Source organism: Nyctereutes procyonoides, unplaced genomic scaffold (assembly GCF_905146905.1).
Source record: "Nyctereutes procyonoides isolate TBG_1078 unplaced genomic scaffold, NYPRO_anot_genome, whole genome shotgun sequence".
Classification (NCBI taxonomy): Eukaryota; Metazoa; Chordata; class Mammalia; order Carnivora; family Canidae; genus Nyctereutes; species Nyctereutes procyonoides.
Genome location: NW_026575052.1, coordinates 4,165,574 through 4,174,449, shown reverse-complemented (window position 1 = coordinate 4,174,449; position 8,876 = coordinate 4,165,574). Strand labels below are relative to the sequence as shown.

General features: G+C 48.5%; 1 protein-coding gene across 1 annotated transcript in view; it reads left to right on the top strand.

Annotated features, from left to right (window-relative positions):
* The first annotated feature begins 7,999 nt into the window (after nucleotides 1–7,999).
* Nucleotides 8,000–8,876, top strand: part of FBXO42 (F-box protein 42) — a 95,410-nt gene continuing 94,533 nt past the window's right edge. The window contains exon 1 of the mRNA XM_055332286.1: nucleotides 8,000–8,209. The gene's annotated coding sequence lies outside the window, so the exon portion shown is untranslated. The remainder of the gene's footprint in view (nucleotides 8,210–8,876) is intronic.

The following is an 8,876-nucleotide window of genomic DNA, read 5'->3' as shown; positions in this document are numbered from 1 at the left end:
AGTCCCAGGATCAACTTCCACATTGGGTTCCCTCAATGGAGCCTGTTTCACTCTCTGCCTATGTCTCTGCCTCTCTCCCTGTGTCTCTCATGAATAAGTAGATAAAAATCTTTAAAAAAAAAAAAAAGGTTTTTTTAAAGATTTTTTAAAAGATTTTTATTTATTTATTTGAATTTGAGAGAAAGCATGAGCAAGGGAGAGGAGCAGAGGGGGGGAGAAGCAGATTCCTGCTGAGCAGGAGCCCCACATGGGGCTTGACCCCAGGACCCCAGGATCATGACTTGAGTCAAAGGCATACACTCAACCAACTGAGCCACCCAGGCGTCCCTGTTACTAGTCTTTAGAAGATAAAATGACATGCTTAGTAATTCTCTGGTTTCATGATTTCCTGTCTTTGAAATATGCATCATCTCTGGGCGTGTCCTCAGTCTGTCATTTTTATCTAGATGCTCATGGCGTGAACCACCTACTAAACACTAAAGATTCCCAAAGTTGATTTCCAGTCCTGACCTCACCTGGTGTTTCGGATTCATATAGGTAGGCTTCTTCTTGGCATCTCCACTTAGAAATTCCATTAGCAGCTGAAATTCTTCAGGTCTAAAAACAACAAATATTATGAACAACCTGACCAACTTTGAAGAAAAAGGATTTTGTCTTATTCACTCTCTGGACCTATATTTACTTTGAATACATTCTTCTGTGAGTCCGTTCTCTTAAATGAATTATCCTGACTAAGCCTTAGGCACAGCAAGGAGGATGAGATTGTCTTATCAGGCTTCACTTGGGGTGTGATTAGATTTTCAAGGCAGCATTTTTTTAAGGCTTTGTAGTTTAAGCATGTTACCAGCAGAGGGAGACAATTCCTCAAAATTTTGTTATGTTTGGCACCACGCCTTAACAAAGGAAATAATTGGAGCATTCCTGGGACTGAATTTTCTAGGAGAAAAGAAAAATAGAGATCTTGGAGACATTGGAGGATGCTGCAAAGGAAATAGCTTTTGTTCACCAGATGAGCTACCAGGAGACCAGCTCTTGTTCATCATATAGGCCCCTTTTGACCTTGGGCAAGTCCCTTCCTCATCTGTAAAATGAAGAGATGGGACCAAATAAACTGTAAAATTGAGGAAGTGGTTTTCTTCTACTGGGGGGAAAGCCCCAATAGTTGAACTAGGGGCATATATGTATATTAACAGATATCCGAAACATGAGTTTCTCTTTCCTGTGAAATATGTTTCATATACCACTCAAATTTGAGACTTGCACTCAGAACTACAGGCACTTTTGATACACCACATAAAACACTGATATGTGATAGGAATTAAGAGCAAAGCCCCGCGACACCTGGGTGGCTCAATCAGTTAAGCGTCTGACTCTTGATTTCAACTCAGGTCATGATCTCAGGGTCCTGAGATTGAACCCTACACCTGGCTCTGTGCTGATGAGTGTGGAGCCTACTTAGGATTCTCTTTCTCCCCCTCCCTCTGTCCCACCCCCTCTCCAAAGAGCAAAGCCCACAGTGAGAAAACTTTACATCTAATGCACAAGCTGAGGTTGTGTAGGTAGTTGTGTTAAGAAATAAATGCAAGGAATGGGCAGCCCAGTGGTTTAACACCACCTTCAGTCCAGGGCATGATCCTGGAGACGCAGGATCGAGTCCCATGTTGGGCTCCCTGCATGGAGCCTGCTTCTCCCTCTGCCTGTATCTCTGCCTCTCTCTGTGTGTGTGTGTGTGTGTGTGTGTGTGTGTGTGTGTCTCATGAGTAAATAAATAAAATCTCTTTAAAAAAGAAATAAATGCAACGACAGAAAGAGAGAGCAAATTTAATATTTAAAGGGTACCTACCTTTTGACCTAGCAATTGCATTTCTAGGAAATTTCCCTATAGATACATTTGCCCATATGCAAATAACAAAAGTACAAAGATATTCTTTGCTACTTTGTTTATTTATTTATTTTTTAATTTTTTTAATTTTTATTTATTTATGATAATCACAGAGAGAGAGAGAGGCAGAGACACAGGCAGAGGGAGAAGCAGGCTCCATGCACCGGGAGCCCGACGTGGGATTTGATCCTGGGTCTCCAGGATCGTGCCCTGGGCCAAAGGCAGGCGCCAAACTGCTGCGCCACCCGGGGATCCCGCTACTTTGTTTATAATAACAAAACAGTAGAGACAAATGTCCATCTCTAGAGTATTTGTTTAAAAGATACATAGTACACTCATACAAAGGAATAGAATGCAATTTGTTAACAAAATTTTGATGGTCCTAAATATGCTGATATTGAATTACCCCAGAGAAGTATAGTTAAATAAATTTTTTAAAAAAGCAACGAGGTGGGATCCCTGGGTGGCGCAGCGGTTTGGCGCCTGCCTTTGGCCCAGGGCGCGATCCTGGAGACCCGGGATCGAATCCCACATCGGGCTCCCAGTGCATGGAGCCTGCTTCTCCCTCTGCCTGTGTCTCTGCCCCTCTCTCTCTCTCTGTGACTATCATAAATAAATAAAAAAATTAAAAAAAAAAAAGCAACGAGGTAAAGAGGAACGTATGTAGTTTGTTGCTATCTGTAGGTTTATTTATTTATATGTATATGTGGGGTTTGTTTTTTTGTGTGTTGTTTAGGTTTTTTTATTTAAGTAATCTCTACCCCCAATGTGGGGCTCAAACTCATGACCCAGAGATCAAGAGTTGCATCATCTTCCGACTGAGCCAGGCAGGCACCTCTGTATGTGTATGTGTGTGTTTGTGTATACCTCTCTGGGAAGATCTAAGAAACAGGTTGTTGGTTGTTGTTGTTGTTGTTGTTGTTTTTTAAGATTTTATTTATTTATTCATGAGAGACACACAGAGAGAGGTAGAGACACAGGCAGAGGGAGAAGTAGGCTCCTTGCAGGGAGCCTGATGTAGGACTGCGTCCCAGGACCAGGATCATGGCCTGAGCTGAAAGCCGACACCCAACTGCTGAGCCACCCAGGAGTCCCGATCTAAGGAACGTTAACGGTAGTCACTTTGATGGAGGAGAGAGGTTGCTGGGGTACCGGTAGGATGGACTTAAATTTTATGTGTCCTTTTGTACCTTTTGAATGATGTTCTATGTTTATAGTTTACTTATTCTACATAAGTATATACATAAGAAGTGAACTTCAGGGATCCCTGGGTGGCGCAGCGGTTTGGCGCCTGCCTTTGGCCCAGGGCGCGATCCTGGAGACTCAGGATCGAATCCCACATCGGGCTCCCGGTGCATGGAGCCTGCTTCTCCCTCTGCCTGTGTCTCTGCCTCTCTCTCTCTCTCTCTGTGACTATCATAAATAAATAAATAAAAATTAAAAAAAAAGAAGTGAACTTCAGTAGTTGGTGATTGGAATACACTCTGGTGGAAAACTAACTTTTCTTTTACACCTACAGAGAAGTGACGGCTGCCCCTCTTATCCCAGCCTCATCACTTGTTCCTATGACGTCCAATCATATCCCAATCAGCCTTCACACTGCAGAGAGATTATTCTAAATTACTATTTTCATCACATATCCTCCCTGCCCCCAAATCTCCATGACATAGAAGGTAATATCCACTATTCCTTCTGACATTTCAGATCATTTATAAACTGGCCTCAACTTATCTCCTCCTGTTTGTCAGAAGCAACATTACATAGAGTTCAATAGCATAGGTTTTGGTGCTTGCCCATCGCTCATCATCAGAGAAACCCGAATCAAAACCACAAAGGGATATGTGGCTATTACCAAAAATACAAGAAAAAACAAGTGCTGGCAAGGAAGTGGAGTAAAGGGAACCCTTGCGCACTATCGGTGGGGCTGTAAATTGGTGTAGCCACTGTGGAAAACAGCATGGATGTTCCTCAGGAAATCGAGAACAGTACTATCATAACATCCAGCAATTCCACTTCTGGGTATTTATCCGAAGAAAACAAAAACACTAATTTCAAAAGATATATGCATATCTGTATTTATTGCAGCATTATTTACATCAGCTAAGATATGGAAGCAACGTAAACATCCACTGATAGATGAATGGCTAAAGAAGATGTGATATATTTATACGCTGGAATATTACTCAACCATAGAAAAGAATTAAATCTTGCCCTCTGTGACATGATGCACCCACAGGGTATTATGCTCAATGAAATAAGTCAGACAGAGAAAGACAAATGCTGTATGATTTAACTTATATGTGGCATCTAAAAAACAAACCAGGGATGCTTGGCTGGCTCAGTCAGTAGAGCATGTGCCTCTTGATATCGGGTTGGGACTTCAAGCCCCACATTGGGTGTGGAGAATAAACTTAAAAAAAATAAAGAAACGAAACAACTGAAGAAACAGAACAGACACTGGATGATAGATACAGTAGACAATGTGGTGGTTGCTAGAGGGAGGCCAGTGGGAGAATGGGCAAAATAGAGGAAGGAGATGAAGAGTACAGACTTCCAGTTCTAAAATAAACAGGACACAGAGATATATGACACAGGGAATATAGTTAATAATATGTAGCAGCTTTGTGTGGTAACACTTGGTAGGTCTGTCTGGGTGATCTCTTTGAAATCTATATAAATGTTGAATCATTATATCCTACACCTGAAATTAATATGATATTGTATGTCTAACCACAGTTCATTAAAAAAAAAAGTTCTGGAGATGGAAGGTGGTGATGGTTGCACCACATTATGAATGTACTTAATAACAGTGAGTGCTACAATTAAAAAGGATGAGATAGTAAATGTTGTTTGTATTTTATGTGTATTTTACCACAATAAAAAAAGTTGGAAAAAATAATGAACAAAATTAATAATAATAACAAAGGCTTTGAAGCAAAACCACCTGGGTTCAAACCTTTGCCTGTGATTCTGGGTTGAGCTACTTAATTCCTGTGTTCTTCAGTTTCTTTTGTCTTTTTTTTTTTAAGATTTTATTTTGGGGGTGCGTAGGTGGCTCAGTTGGTTAAGTGTCTACCTTCAGCTCAAGTCATGATCCTGGTGTCCTGGGATTGAGCCCTGCATCGGGCTCCCTGCTCAGTGGGGAATCTCTTTCTCCCTCTCCTCCCTGCTCGTGCTGTCACTCTCAAATAAATAACTGAACTCTTAAAAAATCAATCAATAAATAAAGTGATCTCTCCACCCAAGGTGGGGTTCAAACTCACAACCCTGAGATCAAAAGTCACATGCTGCACCAACTGAGCCAGCCAGGTGCCCCTCCTCAGTTTCATCATCTGCAAAAAAAGCACAATAAGGGCACCTACTTAGCAGTTTGACACATAATAAGAGCACACAATAAACATTAGCTGTGATTATTATTATTATTTAAAGATTTTATTTTTTCATGAGAGACACAGAGAGAGAGGCAGAGACACAGGCAGAGAGAGAAGCAGGCTCCATGCAGGGAGCCTGATGCAGGACTTGATCCTGGGACTCCAGAATCAAGCCCTGAGCCAAAGGCAGACACATCACTGCTGAGCCACCCAGGCATCCCAGCTGTGATTATTATTAAAGATTTTGCTTTAATAATACTTTCATGCTTATCACAATTTATAATTTTATATTGCCTTATTTACTTGTTTATTGTCTGTCTCTCCCAGTACCTGTAGGGGATCTCCACGAAGACAAGAGGCCTTCTTAGTTTTATTTAAAAACACGTTACTATACATATTACATGGTTTGGCACATAGTAGGTGCTCAGCAAATATCTGTCGACTGGATGCCTTCTTAGTTGTCAAATTCCCAATGCATTCACTTATTCAACACGCATTTAATAAGTCTCTGCTGTGTGCTGGTCTCTATATTAGATGATAAAGCAGTGAACTAAAGAGCAGTATCTGGTGTCTTCCAGTTAGTAGATTGTGTGCGCCCGCAGTGGAGTGGTTCTATTTTTGAACTTGTTTTAACATAATCCAGCAGTTCCAAGCCAACCTGGGCATCAGAAGACCTAGAAAGTTTTAGAAAAAGTCTGAGGTGGGGTCTAAGGTCAGCCCTGCAACCTGCATTTTTAAAAGGAAGCACTTACTAGCTGGTCCAGTGTTTCTAACACTGAGCTCTATAGAGTGTTTTGATGGATGGTGGGATTGGTCACAAGCTCTGTGGCGAGTTTTGTGCTTGGCGTTTCTAATGACAGGATTTCTTTTTTAAAAGATTTTATTTATTTATTCATGAGAGACACACAGAGAGAGAGAGAGGCAGAGACACAGGCAGAGGGAGAAGCAGGCTCCATGCAGGGAGCCCAAGGTGGGACTCGATCCCAGGACTCCAGGATCACGCCCTAGGCCAAAGGCAGGCGCCAAACGGCTGAGCCACCCGGGGACCCCCTAATGACAGGATTTTAAAGACTTTGGGAGAGAGAGAAAGAGCAAGAGAGCACAAGCAGGTGGAGGGACAGAGGTCGGGGGAGAAGCAGGCTCCCCGCTGAGCAGGGAGCCCGAGGCCACTGGACCCCAGGATCCTAGGATCACGACCTGAGCCACAGGCAGATGCTTATCAGACTGCGCCACCCAGATGCCCCCCTGTAACGACAGGATTTTAATATCTCTTTAACCAGTTAAAATTGCCAAGTTTCTCTCTCAGTGACGTTTCCTAACCGAAAGGCTTGGCTTTTTTCCCCCCCTTTTATAGATTTTATTTATTTATTCATGAGAGACGCATACACACAGAGGCAGAGACACAGGCAGAGGGAGAAGCAGGCTCCACGCAGGGAGCCACGTGGGACTCGATCCCGCGTCTCCAGTATCACGCCCCGGACAGGAGGGGGCGCTAGACCGCCGAGCCACCAGGGCTGCCCAAGACTTGGCGTGCTTACACCAGAGCTTCTCGTACAGGGATTCCACGAGTGTATAACCCCTGGGGTCTCTGCATTATTCAAGTTTGAGGACCACGGACCCAGTGCTTTCTGGAGTGAGGCTGACCCACGAGTCCTCAACAGCCCCTTGCCCTCCCAACTCGAGAGGGGACTTGGGTTCCGACCCAGACCTATGCCCCAAGCGCTGCCCAAAAGGTCCACTTTGTCCCAGGACGGTGGGCTGGTAGCAGTTTCATTTTTTTTTAAGATTTTATTTATTTATTCATAGAGATACACACAGAGAGAGGCAGAGACACAGGCAGAGGGAGAAGCAGGCTCCACGCAGGGAGCCACGTGGGACTCGATCCCGCGTCTCCAGTATCACGCCCCGGACAGCAGGGGGCGCTAGACCGCTGAGCCGCCGGGCTGCCCTGCCTCAGTTTCAGGGGCCAGCGGTTTAGACTGAAGCCCTTGGGCGCTGTGTGTCTGGCTTCGCCGCAGTCCGCCCGCTGTGCGCCTGAGCCCACGGGGTCTCACCTGCACCCCAGGCAGCTCCCCTGCAAGGGGTATTTTGCGGGACCCCCCCCTCCCCCGCCTGGTGATGGTGATGGTGCTCGGGAGTCACTTACGCCTAAGTCCCACCCCCCCTTGCCCCTCCGATGCGTGACCTTGGGAGAATGCACTGACACTCCTCTGTGCCTCAGTTTCCCTCATCTGAAAACACGGTGGTCGCCTCCGTTAAGGGAGGCCTCGATTGCACCATCAAGGCACGGAGCGTCGCTTCTTCGGCGGACGTCCAAGAGCAAGCACCTGCACCCACCCCATCCCTCCCTCGTGCTCCTCAGGCCCTCGGGCATCCCAACGAGTTAGAGACCTCGAGGTCTGCCCGGTCTCACGCCGTTGGGAAACCCGCCCAGTTGCCTCCCCAGGCCTAAGTGCCAGGGAGGGGTGGGTGCAGCTGTGCAGGGAGGGGTCGGTTGTAGGGACTCAAGGGAGGCGGGCGCAGAGGTTCGAGGTGTCCCCGTGGCCGGTGCACTCCTCGCGGTGGCGAGGGGCGGCGTTCCAACCTCTGCAGAACGGCCGCCGGGGACCTCTTCCCTTCCCAACATGGCGTCGCCCTCGGGCCGCGTCGCGCGGGGCCGCCGCGCTGACGTCGATGCGCGCGCGTCCTCCGCGCCGGACCCCGACGCATGCGCACTGTGTGCTGTCTTCTCCGGGCCAGAGCAGCGGCGGCGGCGGCGGCGGCGGCGGCGGCGGCGGCGGCGTTTGAGTGGAGGAAGATGGCGGCTCCGGGCGGCGCGGGGTCCCGCCGGCTGTGAGGAGCCCCGGTGCGGCCAGCGCGGCCTGAGGCGGAGCCCCTCTGCTCTGGCCCTGCCCCCGGCTCCCTCTTCGCCGTCGCCAGCGGAGCGAACCTGAGAGCGTGGCGCGGGCTGGGCCAGGTGAGGCGGCTTCTCCCCCTCCTGGGGCCGCGGCGGGGCGCCGGCGCCTTCTTGCCCTTTACGCCCCGGGCCCGCGGGGGGCGGGGGGCGGCCGCGCATCTCGCGCCGGGGTGGGTGCCTGCTGGCCCGGGGGCCTCGCTGTCGTCATCCCCCGCCCCCCGGGTTAGGCGGGGATTCCAGCCGCTGCCGTGCCCGGGTCCACGGGAGGGTGTACGACCAGGGCGACGGTGGCTGCGAGGGTGTCAGACGCTCCCCGCCCCCGCCCCCCCCCCGCAGCCCCCGGATCTTTAACGGCTCGCGCTGGGGACCCGGAGTCCAGGGCTTTCCAAAGCCCTCCTCCACCTGGGGCTGCGGCGAGGGGGGGCGGGGAGGGGGAAGCTGAAGCTGAAGCTGCAAAGGGGACGATCTTGCAATTGTCTCATTTAAAAATAAAAACCCCAGGCAGCCTGTCTGTCCTACCGCTTGGCTCTCGGAGCAAGGTCTCGCCAGCGAAGTGGCAGCTGCGGGGGTCCCCTCGGCGGAGACAGCCCTGCACGTTGTGGCTGCGAGAATTGTTTGTGCAAAGGGGAGCGGTGGGCGGGTGGGAGCGAATTTGTGGACGGAGAGAAAGCGACCGGGGAGATGGTGATACGGTCCCTGCGGAGTAAGCCTGGTGCCAGCGAGGCCT